The 25,512-nt window shown below is 45.0% G+C and overlaps 1 protein-coding gene across 3 annotated transcripts in view; it reads right to left on the bottom strand.

Moving 5' to 3' along the window:
- The window catches only part of LOC115113443 (PTB domain-containing engulfment adapter protein 1-like), a 182,533-nt gene that overhangs the window by 68,616 nt on the left and 88,405 nt on the right, over positions 1-25,512 (bottom strand). For all 3 annotated transcript variants that reach the window (XM_029641112.2, XM_065015880.1, XM_065015874.1), the window contains exon 2: positions 8,517-8,619. The gene's annotated coding sequence lies outside the window, so the exon portion shown is untranslated. The remainder of the gene's footprint in view (positions 1-8,516; positions 8,620-25,512) is intronic.

The following is a 25,512-nucleotide window of genomic DNA, read 5'->3' as shown; positions in this document are numbered from 1 at the left end:
ATGACTATTTGAGGAGAAAAGGTTTTCATGATAGTCTGCATTTTTTTGCGATGAATAATGTTAGCTGAACGCCAAATTGTCTTCTTCATACATTGTTTTGTACCAACATCTGTGAAGGTTGGCACTAAACAGACATGCAAAACATAGAACATTTTGGTTTTCTCGTGTAGTGATATCATAGTGCTGATAGGGTTTGGGAAGTGGGGGGATTTCGCAAGAGCCATCACACACCCACAGACATAGCTCGAAAAACACTAATCTCAACTTGCTCCCTTGGTTTACTGTTCTTAGAAAATCCAGTACCCCCTCCTTGCACACACACACACACACACACACACACACACACACACACACACACACACACATCTGAAACCATTCATGTGCTCCACACAGTGCAACTTTTGATTTCAGTCCACTGCCCATCTTCACTTTAACCATTCTCCCCACAGAGAAACAAACATATTTGCATGAGGGGGTGCAGAAATTGCTAAGATATATTTGTGATGTTGGCCTGTAGCCTATTTCTTCTCCATGGGACATAGATGAGAGAGACAGTTCCATATAGGATGAAATACAAAACCAACTTAACCTATTTGAGAGCCTTTTATTAAGCACATTAGCATTGCAGATTTGCTGGTGTAGTCATTGTAAATCCGATTACCTTCTGCTGATGCATTACATGGATCTCTGAATCTGTGGGAGCACCGCAGGCAGGGAAGCAAGCAGAAGAGGTGTTGTTCAGCATATCCTAGTAGTAAAAGAATGGACATGAGGGCTACCCTGGGCCACCTCTGGGATCACTTAACTTCTTACGGTAGCGGAACCCCTCGACAACATTCTGTTGAAAAGGCAGTGCACGAAATTCAAAAATATATTTTTTAAATATGTAACTTGCACACTTAACAAGAGCAATACACCAAATTAAAGATAAACTTCTTGTTAATCTACCCATCGTGTCCGATTTCAAAAAGGCTTTACAGCGAAAGCACAACATATGATTATGTTAGGTCAGAGCCAAGTCACAAAAACACACAGCTATTTTTCCAGCCAAAGAGAGGAGTCACAAAAAGCAGAAATATAGATACAATTAATCACTAACCTTTGATGATCTTCATCAGATGACGCTCATAGGACATCATGTTACACAATACATGTATGTTTTGTTCGATAAAGTCCATATTTATATCCAAAACTCTCAGTTTACATCGGCGCGTTACATTCAGTAATGTTTTGCTTCCAAAACATCCGGTGATTTTGCAGAGAGCCATATGAATTTACAGAAATACTCATAATAAACATTGATAAAAGATACAAGTGTTATTCACAGAATTAAAGATAGACTTCTCCTTAATGCAACCGCAGTGTCAGATTTTAAAAACTTTACGGAAAAAGCACACCATGCAATAATCTGAGTACGGCGTTCAGAGACCAAACCAGCCAAAGAAATATCCGCCATGTTGTGGAGTCAACATTAGTCAGAAATAGCATTATAAATATTCGCTTACCATTGATGATCTTCATCAGAATGCACTCTCAGGAATCCCACTTCCACAATAAATGTTTTATTTGTTCAATAAAGTTAATAATTTATGTCCAAATTCCTCCTTGTTGTTAGCGCGTTCAGCCCAGTAATCCATCTTCATGAGGCGTGAGCACTAGGTCCAGACGAAAAGTCCAAAAGTTCCGTTACAATCCGTAGAAACACGTCAAACGATGAAAAGAATCCATCTTTAGGATGTTCTAAACATAAATCTTCAATAATGTTCCAACTGGAGAATTCCTTTGTCTGTAGAAAAGCAATGGAAAGCAAGCTAAGTCTCATGTGAAGGAGCGCCACGAGCTTGTGGCAGTCTGCCAGAACACTGACTCAAAGAGCCGTTATGAGCCCCTCCATTAGAGTAGAATTCTCAAACAAGTTTCTAAAGACTTTTGACATCTAGTGGAAGCCTTAGGAAGTGCAATTTGTCTCCATAGACACTACAAGACCATGGTGCTTGCCTACGGAGCTGTGAGGGGAACGGCACCTCAGTACCTCCAGGCTCTGATCAGGCCCTACACCCAAACAAGGGCACTGCGTTCATCCACCTCTGGCCTGCTCGCCTCCCTACCACTGAGGAAGTACAGTTCCCGCTCAGCCCAGTCAAAACTGTTCGCTGCTCTGGCCCCCCAATGGTGGAACAAACTCCCTCACGACGCCAGGACAGCGGAGTCAATCACCACCTTCCGGAGACACCTGAAACCCCACCTCTTTAAGGAATACCTAGGATAGGATAAAGTAATCCTTCTCACCCCCCTTAAAAGACCTAGATGCACTATTGTAAAGTGGCTGTTCCACTGGATGTCATAAGGTGAAAGCACCAATCTGTAAGTCGCTCTGGATAAGAGCGTCTGCTAAATGACTTAAATGTAATGTAAATGTAATGTAAATGTTAACGACAGGCCAAGCTTTGAAAAACTACAAACCTCAGATTTCCCACTTCCTGGTGGATTTTTCTCAGGTTTTAGCCTGCCACACGAGTTCTGTTATACTCACAGACATCATTCAAACAGTTTTAGAAACTTCCGAGTGTTTTCTATTCAAATCTAATAATAATATGCATATATTAGCAACTGGAACTGAGTAGAAGGCAGTATACTCTGGGCACGCCTTTCATCCAAACGTGAAAATGCTGCCCCCTATCCCAAACAGGTCCCAAACAGGTTAACATAAATTAGAGCATTGGGGGTAGAGATGCCTGGGGGCTGAGACACTTGGTTGGCTTGTGTCATTATTAAGGAGCCTTAGCTATGGCCAGAGACCTTGGCTGAATATCAGACCGAAAACGTTGAGCTCTCGATATATGCATCAAGTCAATCTCAAAAGCTAGTTGTCGAGTTATCGAGGCCTCCACTGCAACCTTCGGAAGCCTTTTTATCGAGCGGGCATCCAGTGCCAACTGTATCACCTTGTAACAGCAATAGTCACTACTACGTCCTTCTCAAAAACAAATTCAACTTTTTCCACATTTTGTTACGCAACAGACATATTCAAAAAAAATTATAAACACATTTCCTCAGCAATCTACACACAATACTCCTTAATGACAAAGCGAATACAAATTTAGACATTTTTGCAAATGTATAAAAAAATAAAATAACATAAATACCTTTCTCCCTTCCCTCTCTCTCTCACTCTACTGAAGGACTCTTGAATAGCCTTTGTTATACATAGAGAGTCTGGGAACATCAAACAAGTGGGGGGAAAGGAACCATATTTCGGTAATAGAACCAATTGAAAATATGCGTGGGTACTTAATGAATATGATGTCAGTTCGGTTGTCATCTGAGACATTATGACTGATGACAGGATGACATAAACTGTATCTGGGAAAGTCTACACATTCTAGTTATCAGATTCACATGGAATTGTTGTGCAATTTAAATGTTTGAATATGAAACTATTTGTGAAAACATTAAATGTAATTTTAGCTTCCAAATGAGAGAATTGGGTTTTCATAAGGTTAGAGCTCTGCTCAATCAGTGGCCCACCCCTGTGAAGAGATTTTGGTTATAGACTATGAAACACACCCTTCTCTCCCTCCACTATATAAGCCCTTGACGAAAATGTAACTTTCTGTTCTGCAGCCTCACGTTAAAAGGACTTATATAATAAGCTGTTCCAAGGACGATAGGATGACGGTCTATACGTTAAAAAGGACTAACATGTCAACTACAGAACTAAGCCAACCTCAGTGTGAGCTTTGGTTGTGAATGGTATGAAATTTGAACTCTTATTCACTAAAGAAGTTAGACATCCTAGCCGTTGAGTTAGCAGCGCCCGCTGTAAACGTGGGCTAGGAAAGGATGGACGACATATCCAGTCTAACACACAACATATCCAATTTACCACCAGAGACATTCTTCCGAGGACAGGAAGATCTCTGTTGGCCAACACGGCCAGCATCTACGACCAACCTACCGAAGCGCAGCTCAGAGTAAGTATTTATTGCATTTTTCTTTTCCAAATGGGCGGTAATTTAGAATGCACAAGATACTGTATTTACGATAGCATGGCTTCTCCCTTTGTTCCTCAGTCTTCCCGATCTTTCACTCAAACCCAACCCCCTTTCCTTTGTGTAACCAGAAATTATGTCGGCTCCGTCCACCAGGGATGTTTTCTGTATGACATAATTTGCATTCTGTGTATATGCAATTCTGTATGATTAGTTAGGTATTTAGTAAATAAATAATTAAACCCAATTTGTATTGCTGATTCAACTTGTTAGCCAGGGTTCCTGAAGATAACCAAGAATTTACAACTTTCAGATGAGACTGAAATAAGGTGACGATTAATATTGACTGCTATTGATGTAAAATATTACTAGGTCTTTCAGAGTTTATTCAGAAGATAACAGCTCTATAACCACTATTTCGTGGTGCCCCGACTTTCTAGTTAATTACATTTACATGATTAGCTCAATCAGGTAATATTAATTACAGAGAAAGGATTTTATAGAATAGCATGTCATTTCACTTAATCCGGCATAGCCAAAGATACGACACATCTCACTTACATAAGTATTCAGACCCTTTGCTATTTCACTCAAAATTGAGCTCAGGTGCATCCTGTTTCCATTGATCATCCTTGAGAAGTTTTTACAACTTGAATGGAATCCACCTGTGGTAAATTCAATTGATTGGACATGATTTGGAAAGACACACACAGGGCTATATAAGGTCCCACAGTTGACAGTGAATGCCAGAGAAAAAAAAAGCAATGAGGCAGAAGGAATTGTCTGTAGAGCTCTGAGACAGGAATGTGTCGAGGCACAGATCTGGGGAAGGGTACCAAAACATGTCTGCAGCATTGAAAGTCCCCAAGAACACAGTGTCCTCCATCATTCTTAAATGGAAGAAGTTTAGAACCGCCAAGACTCATCTTAGTGCTGTCCGCCCGGCTAAACTGAGCAATCGGGGGAGAAGGGCATTGGTCAGGGAGGTGGCCAAGAATCTGATGGTTACTTTGACAGAGCTCTAGAGTTCCTCTGTGGAGATGGGACAACATTCCAGAAGGACAACCATTTCTGCAGCACTCCACCAATCAGGCCTTTATGGTAAAGTGGCCAGACTGAAGCCCCTCCTCAGTAAAAAAGCACATGACAGCCAACTTGAAGTTTGCTAAAAGACACCTAAAGACTCTCAGACCATGAGAAACAAGATTCTCTGGTCTGATGAAACCAAGATTGAACTCTTTGGCCTGAATGCCAAGCGTCACGTGTGGAGGAAACCTGGCACCATGTCTACAGTGAGGCATGGTGGTGGCAGCATTATGCTGTGGGGATGTTTTTCAGAAGCAGGGACTGGGAGACTTGTCAGGGTTGAGGAAATGATGAACGGAGCAAAGTACAGAGAGATCTTTGATGAAAACCTGCTCCAGAGCGCTCAGGACCTCAGACTGCGGCGAAGGTTCACCTTCCAACAGGACAACGACCCTAAGCATACAGCCAAAACAACGCAGGAGTGGCTTCGGGACAAGTCTCTGAATGTCTTTGAGTGGCCCAGCCAGAGCCCGGGAATTGAACCTGATCAAATATCTCTGGAGAGATCTGAAAATAGCTGTGCAGCAACGCTCCCAATTCAACCTGACAGAGCTTGAGAGGATCTGCAGAGAAAAATGGGAGAAATTACCCAAATACAGGTGTGCCTAGCTTGTAGCGTCATACCCAACAAGACTCAATGCTGTAATCGCTGCAAAAGGTACTTCAACAAAGTAATGAGCAAAGAGTCTGAATACTTATGCAAATGTACTATTTTTATTTTTATATATTTGCAAACATTTCTAAAAACCTGTTTTAATCCATTTTAGAATAAGCCTGTAATGTAACAAAATGTGGAAAAAGTCAAGGGGTCTGAGTACTTTCGAAAGGCACTGTATAACAATGAACAAGTTTTAATGTAGCAGCAACTGCCCTCTTTGCCCCGAGTCAGTGGAGTAGTATGAGGTCATCTACACTGTGCATTAAGATGACCCAAAGTTACAACTTTGAACGTAGCGATTGGTGCTTTGGAAACACTGAGGTACAGACTGACTACTGGGAACAGGTCTACAACTTCATCTGTAAACTGTCAAATTATCGTAAATAGGTAACAAGCTAAATGTCCAGCAATTGTGACTGTCCTCAGCTAAACATCTTGCCTCGTGCATGACAATACATCTCCTCAGTGCACATGATACAGTGCCTTGCAAAAGTTTTCAACCCCTTGGTGTTTTTCCTATTTTGTTGCATTACAACCTGCATTTTAAATCGATTTTTATTCCATGTAATGGATATACACAAAACAGTCCAAATTGGTAAAGTGAAATGAAAAAAAAGACTTCTTTCAAAAGATTATACAAAATGAAAAACTGAAAAGTGGTGCGTGCATATTTATTCACCCCTTTGCTATGAAGCCCCTAAATAAGATATGGTGCAACCAATTACATACAGAAGTCACATAATTAGTTAAATTAAGTCCAGCTGTGTGCAATCTAAGTGTCACATGATCTGTCACATGATCTCAGTATATATACACCTGTTCTGAAAGGCCCCAAAGTCTGCATCACCACTAAGCAAGGGGCACCACCAAGCAAGCGGCACCATGAAGACCAAGGAGCTCTCCAAACAGGTCAGGGACAAAGTCGTGTGAGAAGTACAGATCAGGGTTGGCCCCCCAAAAATATCTGAAACTTTTTTTCCAACGGAGCACCATTAAATCCATTGTTAAAAAAATAGAAAGAATAATGCACCACAACAAATCTACGAAGAGAGGGCCGCCCACCAAAACTCATGGACCAGGCAAAGAGGGCATTAATCAGAGAGGCAACAAAGAGACCAACGATAACCCTGAAGGAGTTGCAAAGCTCTACAGCGGAGATTGGTGTATTTGTCCATAGGACCATTCTAAGCTGTACACTCCACAGAGCTGGGCTTCACGGAGGAGTGGCCAGAAAAACATAAGCAAACATGTTTGGTGTTCACCAAAAGGCATGTGGGAAACTCCCCAAACATATGGAAGAAGGCATTCTGGTCAGATGAGACTAAAATTGAGCTTTTTGGCCATCAAGGAAAATGCTATGTCTGGCGCAAACCCAATACCTCTCATCACCCCGAGAACACCATCCCCACGGTGAAGCATGGTGGTGGCAGCATTATGCTGTGGGGATGTTTTTCATCGTCAGGGACTGGGAAACTGATCAAAATTGAAGGAATGATGGATGGCGCTAAATACAGGGAAATTCTTGAGGGAAACCTGTTTCAGTCTTCCAGCGATTTGAGACTGGGACGGCGGTTCACCTTCCAGCAAAACAATGATCCTGAGCATACTGCTAAAGCAACACTGGAGTGGTTTACGTTGAAACATTTAAATGTCTTGGAATGGCCTAGTCAAAGCCTAGACCTCAATCCAATTGAGAATCTGCAGTATGACATAAATATTGCTGTACACCAATGGAACCCATCCAACTTGAAGGAGCTGGAGCAGTTTTGATTGAAGAAAGGGCAAAAATCCCAGTGGCTAGATGTGCCAAGCTTATGGAGACATACCCCAAGAGACTTGCAGCTATAATTGCTGCAAAAGGTGGCTCTACAAAGTATTGACTATGAGGGGGTGAATAACTAGCTTTGCATGCTCAAGTTTTCAGTTTGTCTTATTTCTTGTTTGTTTCACAATAAACAATATTTTGCATCTTACAGTGGTAGACATGTTTTGTAAATCAAATGATACAAACCCCTCAAAAATCCATTTTAATTCCAAGTTGTAAGGCCACAAAATAGGAAAAATGCCAAGGGGGAGGTGAGTACTTTCACAAACCACTGTAGCAGGCCTCTTCCTTTTACATTGAAATTGCCTGAGGATTAGAGATGTGCGTTTCACCAGCAGTGAGACTGCTGCTTTCACTGGTGGCACATGCTCATAAATCTCAGAGAAGGATTCCAACGACCCGTTTATGGCCAAAATCTACTTCAATAATTTAGCTCTAATCTTCGCCACTGTTTCTGCATGATAAGACATTTCTTTAGTTAGATGCAATAGCTGTCCAAGTCGTTTAGAATATCCCATATTTTACTGCCGGAGACTGTTTTAAATGTGTTGAATTCTCTTCGAAGCCAGAGGCTGGACTGTGAAACTGTATCCCAAGTTGGAACATAATTTACGAAAAAAATACGGACACAGGTCAAAGCATAGTGTGTAAGAGGCTTAATCAACTGTCATTAAAATGTCACTTATTTGTGGATATGGGCTACTGGGCTGAAAGGACATGACTGGGATACACAGTCACTGTCATATACTGAGATCACTTTATGGTATAAATGGCAGTCTTTGCCCCACAAAATAACTGTTGAAGAATGTAAATATGCTGTTGTTGTATCACAAACACTGAGCACATAACGATTGCTTTGGGAGCTCCTGGGGTGAGTTAGATTTGAAGACAGGCTGCAATCAATAGTGTCTAGGACAGCTCCAGAGTATGTAAGATAACAGATGAAATGACTTACCAATACTTTTGACTGTGAACGACCAGGATGCTCTGTTGGGCCTCACTCATCTAATGGCCTAAGAATTCTCATAAGTGCTGTCTTCTCATGAGCACTGTGTCCTCTGTAGGGGGGGAAGAAAAGTTTAGGCTTACAGCATTGAGGCTTTAGGTAAAACTGAGTTATTATTCAAAGAATTGATTCTGTACCATCAACCGCCATTGGTCGATACCAAACAAGACCAAGAGAATATAGCCTACACAAAATAAATAAGTGCAAACGACAGTTTGAGACATTTATCCATCGGAAACCTCCAGATTACGGTAATGTTTAAATAGCCCCCGTGTCAAATGAGTTCTGTCCTACTATCCAGGTCTGTACCCAAACAATTTGAACTTCTACTTTTAAAAATCCACCTCTCTAAAAACAAGTCTCTCACCGTTGCCGCCTGCTATAGACCACCCTCTGCCCCCAGCTGTGCTCTGGACACCATATGTGAACTGATTGCCCCCCATCTATCTTCAGAGCTCGTGCTGCTAGGCGACCTAAACTGGAACATGCTTAACACCCCAGCCATCCTACAATCTAAACTTGATGCCCTCAATCTCACACAAATTATCAATGAACCTACCAGGTACCCCCCCAAAGCCTTAAACACGGGCACCCTCATAGATATCATCCTAACCAACTTCCCCTCTAAATACACCTCTGCTGTCTTCAACCAAGATCTCAGCGATCACTGCCTCATTGCCTGCATCCGTAATGGGTCAGCGGTCAAACAACCTCCACTCATCACTGTAAAACGCTCCCTGAAACACTTCAGCGAGCAGGCCTTTCTAATCGACCTGGCCGGGGTGTCCTGGAAGGATATTGATCTCATCCCGTCAGTAGAGGATGCCTGGATATTTTTAAAAATGCCTTCCTAACAATCTTAAATAAACATGCCCCATTCAAGAAAATTAGAACCAGGAACAGATATAGCCCTTGGTTCTCCCCAGACCTGACTGCCCTTAACCAACACAAAAACATCCTATGGCGTTCTGCATTAGCATCGAACAGCCCCGTGATATGCAGCTGTTCAGGGAAGCTAGAAACCGTTATACACAGGCAGTTAGAAAAGCCAAGGCTAGCTTTTTCAAGCAGAAATTTGCTTCCTGCAACACTAACTCTAAAAAGTTCTGGGACACTGTAAAGTCCATGGAGAATAAGAACACCTCCTCCCAGCTGCCCACTGCACTGAAGATAGGAAACACTGTCACCACTGATAAATCCACCATAATTGAGAATTTCAATAAGCATTTTTCTACGGCTGGCCATGCTTTCCACCTGGCAACTCCTACCCCGGTCAACAGCACTGCACCCCAACAGCAACTCGCCCAAGCCTTCCCATTTCTCCTTCTCCCAAATCCATTCAGCTGAAGTTCTGAAAGAGCTGAAAAATCTGGACCCCTACAAATCAGCCGGGCTAGACAATCTGGACCCTTTCTTTCTAAAATTATCTGCCGAAATTGTTGCCACCCCTATTACTAGCCTGTTCAACCTCTCTTTCGTGTCATCTGAGATTCCCAAAGATTGGAAAGCAGCTGCGGTCATCCCCTCTTCAAAGGGGGACACTCTTGACCCAAACTGCTACAGACCTATATCTATCCTACCATGCCTTTCTAAGGTCTTCGAAAGCCAAGTCAACAAACAGATTACCGACCATTTCGAATCTCACCATACCTTCTCTGCTATGCAATCTGGTTTCAGAGCTGGTCATGGGTGCACCTCAGCCACGCTCAAGGTCCTAAACGATATCTTAACCGCCATCGATAAGAAACATTACTGTGCAGCCGTATTCATTGATCTGGCCAAGGCTTTCGACTCTGTCAACCACCACATCCTCATCGGCAGACTCGACAGCCTTGGTTTCTCAAATGATTGCCTCGCCTGGTTCACCAACTACTTCTCTGATAGAGTTCAGTGTGTCAAATCGGAGGGTCTGCTGTCCGGACCTCTGGCAGTCTCTATGGGGGTGCCACAGGGTTCAATTCTTGGACCGACTCTCTTCTCTGTATACATCAATGAGGTCGCTCTTGCTGCTGGTGAGTCTCTGATCCACCTCTACGCAGACGACACCATTCTGTATACTTCCGGCCCTTCTTTGGATACTGTGTTAACAACCCTCCAGGCAAGCTTCAATGCCATACAACTCTCCTTCCGTGGCCTCCAATTGCTCTTAAATACAAGTAAAACTAAATGCATGCTCTTCAACCGATCGCTACCTGCACCTACCCGTCTGTCCAACATCACTACTCTGGACGGCTCTGACTTAGAATACGTGGACAACTACAAATACTTAGGTGTCTGGTTAGACTGTAAACTCTCCTTCCAGACCCATATCAAACATCTCCAATCCAAAGTTAAATCTAGAATTGGCTTCCTATTTCGCAACAAAGCATCCTTCACTCATGCTGCCAAACATACCCTTGTAAAATTGACCATCCTACCAATCCTCGACTTTGGCGATGTCATTTACAAAATAGCCTCCAATACCCTACTCAACAAATTGGATGCAGTCTATCACAGTGCTATCCGTTTTGTCACCAAAGCCCCATATACTACCCACCATTGCGACCTGTACGCTCTCGTTGGCTGGCCCTCGCTTCATACTCGTCGCCAAACCCACTGGCTCCATGTCATCTACAAGACCCTGCTAGGTAAAGTCCCCCTTATCTCAGCTCGCTGGTCACCATAGCATCTCCCACCTGTAGCACACGCTCCAGCAGGTATATCTCTCTAGTCACCCCCAAAACCAATTCTTTCTTTGGCCGCTCTCCTTCCAGTTCTCTGCTGCCAATGACTGGAACGAACTACAAAAATCTCTTAAATTGGAAACACTTATCTCCCTCACTAGCTTTAAGCACCAACTGTCAGAGCATCTTACAGATTACTGCACCTGTACATAGCCCACCTATAATTTAGCCCAAACAACTACCTCTTTCCCAACTGTATTTAATTTATTTATTTATTTTGCTCCTTTGCACCCCATTATTTTTATTTCTACTTTGCACATTCTTCCATTGCAAAACTACCATTCCAGTGTTTTACTTGCTATATTGTATTTACTTTGCCACCATGGCCTTTTTTGCCTTTACCTCCCTTCTCACCTAATTTGCTCACATTGTATATAGACTTGTTTTTTTTTTTTTTTTTTTTTACTGTATTATTGACTGTATGTTTGTTTTACTCCATGTGTAACTCTGTGTCGTTGTATGTGTCGAACTGCTTTGCTTTATCTTGGCCAGGTCGCAATTGTAAATGAGAACTTGTTCTCAACTTGCTTACCTGGTTAAATAAAGGTGAAATAAATAAATAAATAAAATAAAAAATACCTCAGCAAAAACCAGACAGGCATAAGTACATACACTACCCCAAAATAGAAGAATAGCCAGTCAGAAAAAGTCAGTGAACTCTGGTATATATATATATATATTTATATTTATTTATTTTACAGACTGAGAGGAAATAGACCTTCCATTCCATAGTTGGATTAGACAAACTTAATGTAGCTATTTCAGCGTTTCTGCAGAGAAATATCCTGCCAAAGTAAAAACCTGTACTCCTTCTCGCACTGTCAATTCATCTCCAGATTCCCCACAAAAACAAAAGGATGTGTTATAATACAAACTCCTAATCTTTCTCTGGCTAGAGAAAATATATCACATGGACTTTCTGAGTGTCTCTGTTTTGATTACAAGGGTTATTCAAGTGAGACGCATCAGTACAGTAGATGATTCCTTGAATGTTCTTTGTTCTCAACTCATTTATCTTGCAATCCGAGGCAAGAAAACATTTGCATGAGAGTATGCATAAATCTATAAAACGTATATTATTATGATTACTGCAAAAAGCACAACTAATATTACTATCATTATGATTACTGCCAAAAGCATAACCATATTGACATCTAAATTCAATGAATTAAGTAAGGCAAATATTGTGTTTGTGACCAGTAAAGTGCTTAACGTGAATAGTGTCCACATTATAATTACAGTAGCTTTTTCAAGCCTTATATGGAGGGAGTCTTCTTTTTGATACTGTCACAAAGCTAACTAAAAAGCAGCATTCCCCAAGTGAGGATGGCTTTCATTTCAGCAGTAAATTCATGAACTTCTTTGATGAAAATATCATGATCATTAGAAAGCAAATTACGGACTCCTCTTTAAATCTGCGTATTCCTCCAAAGCTCAGTTGTCCTGAGTCTGCACAACTCTGCCAGGACCTAGGATAAAGAGAGACACTCAAGTGTTTTAGTACTATATCTCTTGACACAATGATGAAAATAATCATGGCCTCTAAACCTTCAAGCTGTATACTGGACCCTATTCCAACTAAACTACTGAAAGAGCTGCTTCCTGTGCTTGGCCCTCCTTTGTTGAACATAATAAACAGCTCTCTATCCACCGGATGTGTACCAAACTCACTAAAAGTGGCAGTAATAAAGCCTCTCTTGAAAAAGCCAAACCTTGCCCCAGAAAATATAAAAAATTATCAGCCTATATCGAATCTTCCATTCCTTTCAAAAAAAATTGAAAAAGCAACTTACTGCCTTCCTGAAGACAAACAATGTATACGAAATGCTTCAGTCTGGTTTTAGATCCCATCATAGCACCTGCACTTGTGAAGGTGGTAAATGACCTTTTAATGGTGTCAGACCGAGGCTCTGCATCTGTCCTCGTGCTCCTAGACCTTAGTGCTGCTTTTGATACCATCGATCACCACATTCTTTTGGAGCGATTGAAAACCCAAATTGGTCTACACAGACAAGTTCTGGCCTGGTTTAGATTTTATCTGTTGGAAAGACATCAGTTTGTCTCTGTGAATGGTTTGTCCTCTGACAAATCATCTGTAAATCTTGGTGTTCCACAAGGTTCCATTTTAGGACCACTATTGTTTTCACTATATATTTTACCTCTTGGGAATGTCATTCGAAAACATAATGTTAACTTTCACTGCTATGCGGACGACACATTTCAATGAAACATGGTGAAGCCCCAAAAATGTTGCGATGGCCGCACACTTTCTACTTTTAAACTCGGACAAAACAGAGATGCTTGTTTTAGGTCCCAAGAAACAAAGAGATCTTCTGTTGAATGTGACAATTAATATTGATGGTTGTACAGTCGTCTCAAATAAAACTGTGAAGGACCTCTGTGTTACTCTGGACCCTAATCTCTCTTTTGACGAACATATCAAGACTGTTTCAAGGACAGCTTTTTTCCATCTACGTAACATTGCAAAAATCAGAAACTTTCTATCCAAAAATACTTCTAGGTTAGACTACTGCAATGCTTTACTTTCCGGCTACCCGGATAAAGCACTAAATAAACTTCAGGTAGTGCTAAATACGGCTGCTAGAATCCTGACTAGAACCAAAAAATTGGATCATATTACTCTAGTGCTAGCCTTCCTACACTGGCTTCCTGTGAACACAAGGGCTGATTTCAACATTTACATTTTACATTTAAGTCATTTAGCAGACGCTCTTATCCAGAGCGACTTACAAATTGGTGCATTCACCTTATGACATCCAGTGGAACAGTAGTGCATCTAAATCTTTTAAGGGGGGTGAGAGGGATTACTTTATCCTATCCTAGGTATTCCTTAAAGAGGTGGGGTTTCAGGTGTCTCCGGAAGGTGGTGATTGACTCCGCTGTCCTGGCGTCGTGAGGGAGTTTGTTCCACCATTGGGGGGCCAGAGCAGCGAACAGTTTTGACTGGGCTGAGCGGGAACTGTACTTCCTCAGTGGTAGGGAGGCGAGCAGGCCAGAGGTGGATGAACGCAGTGCCCTTGTTTGGGTGTAGGGCCTGATCAGAGCCTGGAGGTACTGAGGTGCCGTTCCCCTCACAGCTCTGTAGGCAAGCACCATGGTCTTGTAGCGGCGGCGAGCTTCAACTGGAAGCCAGTGGAGAGAGCGGAGGAGCGGGTGACGTGAGAGAACTTGGGAAGGTTGAACACCAGACGGGCTGCAGCGTTCTGGATGAGTTGTAGGGGTTTAATGGCACAGGCAGGGAGCCCAGCCAACAGCGAGTTGCAGTAATCCAGACGGGAGATGACAAGTGCCTGGATTAGGACCTGCGCCGCTTCCTGTGTGAGGCAGGGTCGTACTCTGCGGATGTTGTAGAGCATGAACCTACAGGAACGGGCCACCGCCTTGATGTTAGTTGAGAACAACAGGGTGTTGTCCAGGATCACGCCAAGGTTCTTAGCGCTCTGGGAGGAGGACACAATGGAGTTGTCAACCGTGATGGCGAGATCATGGAACGGGCAGTCCTTCCCCGGGAGGAAGAGCAGCTCCGTCTTGCCGAGGTTCAGCTTGAGGTGGTGATCCGTCATCCACACTGATATGTCTGCCAGACATGCAAAGATGCGATTCGCCACCTGGTCATCAGAAGGGGGAAAGGAGAAGATTAATTGTGTGTCGTCTGCATAGCAATGATAGGAGAGACCATGTGAGGTTATGACAGAGCCAAGTGATTTGGTGTATAGCGAGAATAGGAGAGGGCCTAGAACAGAGCCCTGGGGGACACCAGTGGTGAGAGCACGTGGTGTGGAGACGGATTCTCGCCACGCCACCTGGTAGGAGCGACCTGTCAGGTAGGACGCAATCCAAGCGTGGGCCGCGCCGGAGATGCCCAACTCGGAGAGGGTGGAGAGGAGGATCTGATGGTTCACAGTATCGAAGGCAGCCGATAGGTCTAGAAGGATGAGAGCAGAGGAGAGAGAGTTAGCTTTAGCAGTGCGGGGCGCTCCGTGATACAGAGAAGAGCAGTCTCAGTTGAATGACTAGTCTTGAAACCTGACTGATATGGATCAAGAAGGTCATTCTGAGAGAGATAGCGGGAGAGCTGGCCAAGGACGGCACGTTCAAGAGTTTTGAGAGAAAAGAAAGAAGGGATACTGGTCTGTAGTTGTTGACATCGGAGGGATCGAGTGTAGGTTTTTTCAAAGGGGTGCAACTCTCGCTCTCTTGAAGACGGAAGGGACGTAGCCAGCGGTCAGGGATGAGTTGATGAGCGAGGTGAGGTAAGGGAGAAGGTCTCCGGAAATGGTCTGGAGAAGAGAGGAGGGGATAGGGTCAAGCGGGCAGGTTGTTGGGCGGCCGGTCGTCACAAGACGCGAGATTTCATCTGGAGAGAGAGGGGAGAAAGAGGTCAGAGCACAGGGTAGGGCAGTGTGAGCAGAACTAACGGTGTCGTTTGACTTAGCAAACGAGGATCGGATGTCGTCGACCTTCTTTTCAAAATGGTTGACGAAGTCATCTGCAGAGAGGGAGGAGGGGGAGGGGGAGGAGGATTCAGGAGGGAGGAGAAGGTGGCAAAGAGCTTCCTAGGGTTAGAGGCAGATGCTTGGAATTTAGAGTGGTAGAAAGTGGCTTTAGCAGCAGAGAGAGAAGAGGAAAATGTAGAGAGGAGGGAGTGAAAGGATGCCAGGTCCGCAGGGGAGGCGAGTTTTCCTCCATTTCCGCCGGCTGCCCGGAGCCCTGTTCTGTGAGCTCGCAATGAGTCGTCGAGCCACGGAGCGGGAGGGGAGGACCGAGCCGGCCTGGAGGATAGGGGACATAGAGAGTCAAAGGATGCAGAAAGGGAGGAGAGGAGGGTTGAGGAGGCAGAATCAGGAGATAGGTTGGAGAAGGTTTGAGCAGAGGGAAGAGATGATAGGATGGAAGAGGAGAGAGTAGCGAGGGAGAGAGAGCGAAGGTTGGGACAGCGCGATACCATCCGAGTAGGGGCAGTGTGGGAAGTGTTGGATGAGAGCGAGAGGGAAAAGGATACAAGGTAGTGGTCGGAGACTTGGAGGGGAGTTGCAATGAGGTTAGTGGAAGAACAGCATCTAGTAAAGATGAGGTTGAGCGTATTTCCTGCCTTGTGAGTAGGGGGGGAAGGTGAGAGGGTGAGGTCAAAAGAGGAGAGGAGTGGAAAGAAGGAGGCAGAGAGGAATGAGTCAAAGGTAGACGTGGGGAGGTTAAAGTCGCCCAGAACTGTGAGAGGTGAGCCGTCCTCAGGAAAAGAGCTTATCAAGGCATCAAGCTCATTGATGAACTCTCCGAGGTTTTACTACTAACCTACAAAGCATTACATGGGCTTGCTCCTACCTATCTTTCTGATTTGGTCCTGCCGTACATACCTACACATACGCTACGGTCACAAGATGCAGGCCTCCTAATTGTCCCTAGAATTTCTAAGCAAACAGCTGGAGGCAGGGCTTTCTCCAATAGAGCTCAATTTTTATGGAATGGTCTGCCTACTCATGTGAGAGACGCAGACTCGGTCTCAACCTTTAAGTCTTTACTGAAGACTCATCTCTTTAAGTGTGGTCTGGCCCAGGAGTGTGAAGGTGAACGGAAAGGCTCTGGAGCAACGAACCACCCTTGCTGTCTCTGCCTGGCCGGTTCCCCTCTCTCCACTGGGATTCTCTGCCTCTAACCCTATTATAGGGGCTGAGTTACTGGCTTACTGGTGCTCTTTCATGCCGTCCCTAGGAGGGGTGCGTCACTTGAGTGGGTTGAGTCTCTTACGTGATCTTCCTGTCTGGGTTGGCGCCCCCCCTTTGGTTGTGACGTGGCGGAGATCTTTTTGGGCTATACTCGGCCTTGTCTCAGGATGGTAAGTTGGTGGTTGAAGATATCCCTCTAGTGGTGTGAGGGCTGTGCTTTGGCAAAGTGGGTGGGGTTATATCCTTCCTGTTTGGCCCTGTCCGGGGGTATCTTCGGATGGGGCCACAGTCTCACGTGACCCCTCCTGTCTCAGCCTCCAGTATTTATGCTGCAGTAGCTTGTGTCGGGGGGCTAGGGTCAGTTTGTTATATCTGGAGTTCTTCTCCTGTCTTATCCAGTGTCCTGTGTGAATTTAAGTATGCTCTCTCTTATTCTCTCTTTCTTTCTCTCTTTCTCTCTCTCTCTGAGGACCTGAGCCCTAGGACCATGCCTCAGGACTACCTGGCATGATGAATGCTTGCTGTCCCCAGTCCACCTGGCCGTGCTGCTGTTCCAGTTTCAACTGTTCTGCCTGCGGCTATGGGACCCTGACCTGTTCACCGGACGTGCTACCTGTCCCAGACCTGCTGTTTTCAACTCTCTGGAGACAGCAGGAGCAGTAGAGATACTCCTAATGATCGGCTATGAAAAGCAAACTGACATTTACTCCTGAAGTGCTGACTTGCTGTACCCTAGACAACTACTGTGATTATTATTTATTTGAACATCTTGGCCATGTTCTGTTATAATCTCTACCTGGCACAGCCAGAAGAGGACTGGCCACCCCTCATAGCCTGGTTCCTCTCTAGGTTTCTTCCTAGGTTTTGGCCTTTCTAGGGAGTTTTTCCAAGCCGCCGTGCTTCTACACCTGCATTGCTTGCTGTTTGGGGTTTTAGGCTGGGTTTCTGTACAGCACTTTGAGATATCAGCTGATGTAAGAAGGGCTATATAAATACATTTGATTTGATTTGATTAGTGTCAAGCCTGCTCCCACTCTTCCTCCCCCTGGCGTTCTGGTCATTACCTTCCCTAGATCTGTCTCTTCCCAAGCTCTGTTCCCTTCTTCGTGTAACCCGTGTTCTGACGCTGTTCCTGTTTTGTTTCCTTGTCTGTTCCAGAATAAATATATAACTCCTCGTACTTGCTTCTCCTCTCCGGCGTCGGCCCTTACAGGATCCCAAAGCCATCACACGAAGCATCGGGGAGTCCTGGCGTTCCGGGTTGGTGGTGACGTCGGTCCTGGGTCGCCGCCGATGGAACCGGGGGTGCCTAGCCAACTCGTCGGGCTTCCACGCCTTAGTTGGCTCGAGAGGTTTCCTTGCCCCGTTTGGCTCGGAATGCGCCCATCCCACGTTGGGCCTCAGCCGGATCGTCAGGTCTTGTTTGCCCAGCCGGCTCGCCAGTCTGTTAAGTCTCGGCCGGATCATCGGGCTTCCACGCCGCAGCGGGATCGACAGGCGTTCACCCGCCCGACCGACCGAGCAGCATCACTGCTCTGGACGGTTCTGACTTAGAATATGTGGACAATGCCTCAGCCAGCTCGCCAGGCTCCCATGCCCCTTCCGGTTTTTGGGGAGTTCACCCCCAGCCAGCTTGCCCAGCGCCCATGTCTTGGCCGGCTCACCCAGGTGTCACCACCGATAAATTCACGATAAACGAGAATTTCAAACAGCATTTCTCTACGGCTGGCCATGCTTTCCTACTGGCTACCCTAACCCCAGCCAACAGCTCCATAACCCTCCCGCAGCTACTTGCCCAAGCGTCCCCAGCTTCTGCTTCACCCAAATTCAGACAGCAGATGTTCTGAAAGAGCTGCAGAAACTGAACTTGTACAAATCAGCTGGGCTAGACTCTCTCTTTCTAAAATTATCCGCTGACATTGTTGCAACCCCTATTACCAGTCTGTTCAAACTCTCTTTCGTATCGTCTGAGATCCATAAAGATTGGAAAGGTTCCGCGGTCATCCCACTCTTCAAAGGGGGGGACACTCTAGACCCAAACTGTTATAGACCATTATCCATCCTGCCCAGCCTTTCTAAAGTCTTCGAAAGCCAAGTTAACCTCTCTGGTACAAGCGTCCCACCTCGACAACAGCCAATGAGATTGCAGGGCGCCAAATTCAAAACAACAGAAATCCCCAAATTAAAATTCCTAAAACATACAAGTATTATACACAATTTTAAAGATAAACTTCTAGTAAATCCAACCACAGTGTCCGATTTCAAAAAGGCTTTACTGCGAAAGCACACCATGCGATTATGTTAGGTCAGCACCTATTGACAGAAAACCATACAGCCATTTTCCAGCCAAGGAGAGGGCTCACAAAAGTCAGAAATAGCGATTAAATTAACTTCTTTGGGGTAGGGGGCAGTATTTTCACGTCCTGATGAAAAGCGTGTCCAGGGTAAACTGCCTGATACTCAGGCCCAGATGCTAGGATATGCATATTAGTATATTTGGATAGAAAACACTGAAGTTTCTAAAACTGTTTGAATGATGTCTGTGAGTATAACAGAACTCATTTGGCAGGCAAGAACCTGAGAGAAAATCCAACCAGTAAGTGGGAAATCTGAGGTTGGTAGGTTTTCAAGTCTTAGCCTATACAATATACAGTGTCTGTGGGGTCATATTGCACTTCCTAAGGCTTCCACTAGATGTCAACAGTCTGTAGAACCTTGTTGCAGGCTACCACTGTGAAGTGGGAGAGAATGAGAGCTGATTGGATCTGCCAGAAGGCCATGTGCTCAGTCCGGCGAGCACCTGTGAGAGTTAGTTCCGCTCCCTTTCATTTCTAAAGACAAAGGAATTCTGCGGATGAAACATTATTGAATATTTATTATAAAAACATCCTAAAGATTGATTAAATACATCGTTTGACATGTTTCTACGAACTGTAATATAACTTTTTTGACTTTGTCTGAACCTAGTGCTTGCGCTTTTCGATAACTGTACTAAATGCGTGAACAAAAAGGAGGTATTTGGACATTAATGATTGACTTTATCGAACAAAACGAACATTTATTGTGGAACTGGGATTCCTGGGAGTGCATTCTGATGAAGATCATCAAAGGTAAGTGAATATTTATAATGCTATTTCTGACTTTTGTTGACTCCATAACATGTTGGGTATATGTATGGCTTGTTTTGGTCTCTGAGCACTGTACTCAGATTATTCCATGATGTGCTTTTTCCGTAAAGCTTTTTTGAAATCTGACACAGCGGTTGCATTAAGGAGGAGTCTATCTTTAATTCCATACGTAACAGTTGTATTTTCATCAACATTTATTATGAGTATTTCTGTAAATTCACTTGGCTCTCTGCACATTCACCGGATGTTTTGGAGGCAAAACATAACGCGCCAATGTAAACAGAGATTTTTGGATATAAATATGAACTTATCGAACAAAACAAACATGTGACATCCGGCGCCGACAGAGATGGCCACCTCGCTTCGCGTTCCTAGGAAACTATGCATTTTTTTGTTTTTTTACGTGTTATTTCTTACATTGGTACCCAGGGTCATCTTAGGTTTCATTACATACAGTCGAGAAGAACTACTGAACATAAGAGCAGCGTCAACTCACCATCAGTACGACCAAGAATATGACTTTCGCGAAGCGGATCCTGTGTTTTGCCTTTCACCCAGGACAACGGAAGGGATCCCAGCCGGCGACCCAAAAAACGACTTCATAAAAGGGGGAAACGGAGCGGTCTTCTGGTCAGACTCCGGAGACAGGCATATCGTGCACCACTCCCTAGCATTCTTCTCACCAAAGTCCAGTCTCTTGACAACAAGGTTGATGAAATCCGAGCAAGGGTAGCATTCCAGAGGGACATCAGAGACTGTAACGTTCTTTGCTTCACGGAAACATGGCTCACTGGAGAGACGCTATCGGAGTCGGTGCAGCCAGCTGGTTTCTCCACGCATCGCGCTGACAGAAACAAACATCTTTCTGGTAAGAAGAGGGGCGGGGGCGTATGCTTCATGGTTAACGTGAAGTGGTGTGGCCACAACAACATACAGGAACTCCTTCTGTTCACCTGATTTAGAATTCCTCACAATCAAATGACGACCGCATTATCTACCAAGGGAATTCTCTTCGATTATAATCACAGCCGTATATATTCCCCCCCAAGCAGACACATCGATGGCTCTGAATGAACTTTATTTGACTCTTTGCAAACTGGAATCCATATATCCGGAGGCTGCTGCATTCATTGTAGCTGGGGATTTTAACAAGGCTAATCTGAAAACAAGACTCCCTAAATTTTATCAGCATATCGATTGCACAACCAGGGCTGGAAAAACCTTGGATCATTGCTATTCTAACTTCCGCGACGCATATAAGGCCCTGCCCCGCTCTCCTTTCGGAAAAGCTGACCACAACTCCATTTTGTTGATCCCTGCCTACAGACAGAAACTAAAACAAGAAGCTCCCGCGCTGAGGTCTGTTCAACGCTGGTCCGACCAATCTGATTCCACACTCCAAGACTGCTTCCATCACGTGGACTGGGATATGTTTTGTATTGCGTCAGACAACAACATTGACGAATACGCTGATTCGGTGAGCGAGTTCATTAGAACGTGCGTTGAAGATGTCGTTCCCATAGCAACGATTAAAACATTCCCAAACCAGAAACCGTGGATTGATGGCAGCATTCGCGTGAAACTGAAAGCGCAGACCACTGCTTTTAATCAGGGCAAGGTGACCGGAAACATGACAGAATACAAACAGTGTAACTATTCCCTCCGCAAGGCAATCAAACAAGCTAAGCGTCAGTATAGAGACAAAGTAGAATCTCAATTCAAGGCTCAGACACAAGAGGTATGTGGCAGGGTCTACAGTCAATCACGGATTACAAAAAGAAAACCAGCCCCGTCACGGACCAGGATGTCTTGCTCCCAGGCAGACTAAATAACTTTTTTGCCCGCTTTGAGGACAACACAGTGCCACTGACACGGCCCGCAACTAAAACATGCGGACTCTCCTTCACTGCAGCCGACGTGAGGAAAACATTTAAACGTGTCAACCCTCGCAAGGCTGCAGGCCCAGACGGCATCCCCAGCCACGCCCTCAGAGCATGCGCAGACCAGCTGGCTGGTGTGTTTACGGACATATACAATCAATCCCTATCCCAGTCTGTTGTTCCCACATGCTTCAAGAGGGCCACCATTGTTCCTGTTCCCAAGAAAGCTAAGGTAACTGAGCTAAACGACTACCGCCCCGTAGCACTCACTTCCGTCATCATGAAGTGCTTTGAAAGACTAGTCAAGGACCATATCACCTCCACCCTACCTGACACCCTAGACCCACTCCAATTTGCTTACCGCCCAAATAGGTCCACAGACGATGCAATTTCAACCACACTGCACACTGCCCTAACCCATCTGGACAAGAGGAATACCTATGTGAGAATGCAATTCATCGACTACAGCTCGGCATTTAACACCATAGTGCCCTCCAAGCTCGTCATCAAGCTCGAGACCCTGGGTCTCGACCCCGCCCTGTGCAACTTGGTACTGGACTTCCTGACGGGCCGCCCCCAGGTGGTGAGGGTAGGCAACAACATCTCCACCCCGCTGATCCTCAACACTGGGGCCCCACAAGGGTGCGTTCTGAGCCCTCTCCTGTACTCCCTGTTCACCCACGACTGCGTGGCCACGCACGCCTCCAACTCAATCATCAAGTTTACGGACGACACAACAGTGGTAGGCTTGATTACCAACAACGACGAGATGGCCTACAGGGAGGAGGTGAGGGCCCTCGGAGTGTGGTGTCAGGAAAATAACCTCACACTCAACGTCAACAAAACTAAGGAGATGATTGTGGACTTCAGGAAACAGCAGAGGGAACACCCCCCTATCCACATCGATGGAACAGTAGTGGAGAGGATAGTACGTTTTAAGTTCCTCGGCGTACACATCACAGACAAACTGAATTGGTCCACCCACACAGACAGCATCGTGAAGAAGGCGCAGCAGCGCCTCTTCAACCTCAGGAGGCTGAAGAAATTCGGCTTGTCACCAAAAGCACTCACAAACTTCTACAGATGCACAATCGAGAGCATCCTGTCGGGCTGTTTCACTGCCTGGTACGGCAACTGCTCCGCCCACAACCATAAGGCTCTCCAGAGGGTAGTGAGGTCTGCACAACGCATCACCGGGGGCAAACTACCTGCCCTCCAGGACACCTACACCACCCGATGTCACAGGAAGCCCATAAAGATCATCAAGGACAACAACCAACCGAGCCACTGCCTGTTCACCCCGCTATCATCCAGAAGGCGAGGTCAGTACAGGTGAATCAAAGCTGGGACCGAGAGACTGAAAAACAGCTTCTATCTCAAGGCCATCAGACTGTTAAACAGCCACCACTAACATTGAGTGGCTGCTGCCAACACACTGACTCAACTCCAGCCACTTTAATAATGGGAATTGATGGGAAATTATGTAAAATATATCACTAGCCACTTTAAACAATGCTACCTAATATAATGTTTACATACCCTACATTATTCATCTCATATGTATTTACTATACTCTATATCATCTACTGCATCTTTATGTAATACATGTATCACTAGCCACTTTAACTATGCCACTTTGTTTACATACTCATCTCATATGTATATACTGCACTCAATACCATCTACTGTATCTTGCCCATGCCGCTCTGTACCATCACTCATTCATATATCTTTATGTACATATTCTTTATCCCCTTACACTTGTGTCTATAAGGTAGTAGTTTTGGAATTGTTAGCTAGATTACTTGTTGGTTATTACTGCATTGTCGGAACTAGAAGCACAAGCATTTCGCTACACTCGGATTAACATCTGCTAACCATGTGTATGTGACAAATAAAATTTGATTTGATTTGTATTGTGTAACATGAAGTCCTATGAGTGCCATCTGATAAAGATCATCAGTCCCCTCCTGTACTCCCTGTTCACTCATGACTGCATTGCTAGGCACGACTCCAACACCATCATCAAGTTTCCCGATGACACAATAGTGGTAGGCCTGATCACCAACAACAATGAGACAGCCGATAGGGAGGAAGTCAGAGACCTGGTTGTGTGGTGCCAGGACAACAACCTCTCTCTCAACGTGATCAAGACAAACGAGATGATTGTGTACTACATGAAAAGGAGGACTGAGCACGCCCCCATTGTCATCGACGGGGCTGTAGGGGAATAGGTTGATTGCTTCAAGTTCCTTGGTGTCCACATCACCAATAAACTATCATGGTCCAAACACACTAAGACAGTCATGAAGAGGGCATGTCAAAGCCTATTCCTCCTCAGGGGACTGAAAAGACTTGGCATGCGTCCTCAGATCCTCAAAAAGGTTCTACAGCTGTACCAACTGGTTGCATCACTGCCTGGTATGGCAACTGCTCGGGCTCCTACCGCAAGGCACTACAGAGAGTAGTGCGTACAGCCCAGTACATCACTGGGGCCAAGATTCCTGCCATCCAGGACCTCTATATCAGGCGGTGTCAGAGGAAGGCCCTAAAAATGGTCAAAGACTCCAGCCACCCTAGTCATAGACTGTTCTCTCTGCTACCGCACTGCAAGCGGTACAAGAGCGCCAAGTCGAGGTCCAAACGGCTTCTTAACAGCTTCTAAAGGGCTAATAAAAGGGCTACCCATACCCAGACCCCTATTTTATGCTGCTGCTACTCTCTGTTCATAATCTATGCATAGTCACTTTAACTCTACCTACATGTACATATTACCTCAACTAACCGGTGCCCCTGCACATTGACTCTGTACCGGTACCCCTGTATATAACCTCCACATTGACTCTGTAACGGTACCCCTGTATATAACCTCCACACTGACTCTGTACCGGTACCCCTGTATATAACCTCCACATTGACTCTGTACCGGTACCCCTGTATATAACCTCCACATTGACTCTGTACCGGAACCCCCTGTATATAGCCTCCACATTGACTCTGTACCGGTACCCCTGTATATAGCCTCCACATTGACTCTGTACCGGTACCCCTGTATATAACCTCCACATTGACTCTGTACCGGAACCCCCTGTATATAGCCTCCACATTGACTCTGTACCGGTACCCCTGTATATAGCCTCCACATTGACTCTGTACCGGTACCCCTGTATATAGCCTCCACATTGACTCTGTACCGGTACCCCCTGTATATAGCCTCCACATTGACTCTGTACCGGTACCCCTGTATATAGCCTCCACATTGACTCTGTACCGGTACCCCCTGTATATAGCCTCCACATTGACTCTGTACCGGTACCCCTGTATATAGCCTCCACATTGACTCTGTACCGGTACCCCCCTGTATATAGCCTCCACATTGACTCTGTACCGGTACCCCTGTATATAGCCTCCACATTGACTCTGTACCGGTACCCCTGTATATAGCCTCCACATTGACTCTGTACCGGTACCCCCTGTATATAGCCTCCACATTGACTCTGTACCGGTACCCCTGTATATAGCCTCCACAT

The sequence above is a fragment of the Oncorhynchus nerka genome, linkage group LG3 (genome assembly GCF_034236695.1).
Source record: "Oncorhynchus nerka isolate Pitt River linkage group LG3, Oner_Uvic_2.0, whole genome shotgun sequence".
NCBI lineage: Eukaryota > Metazoa > Chordata > Actinopteri > Salmoniformes > Salmonidae > Oncorhynchus > Oncorhynchus nerka.
Note: the sequence above shows the minus strand (reverse complement) of the source record. Positions and strands in the feature narration are given on the sequence as shown.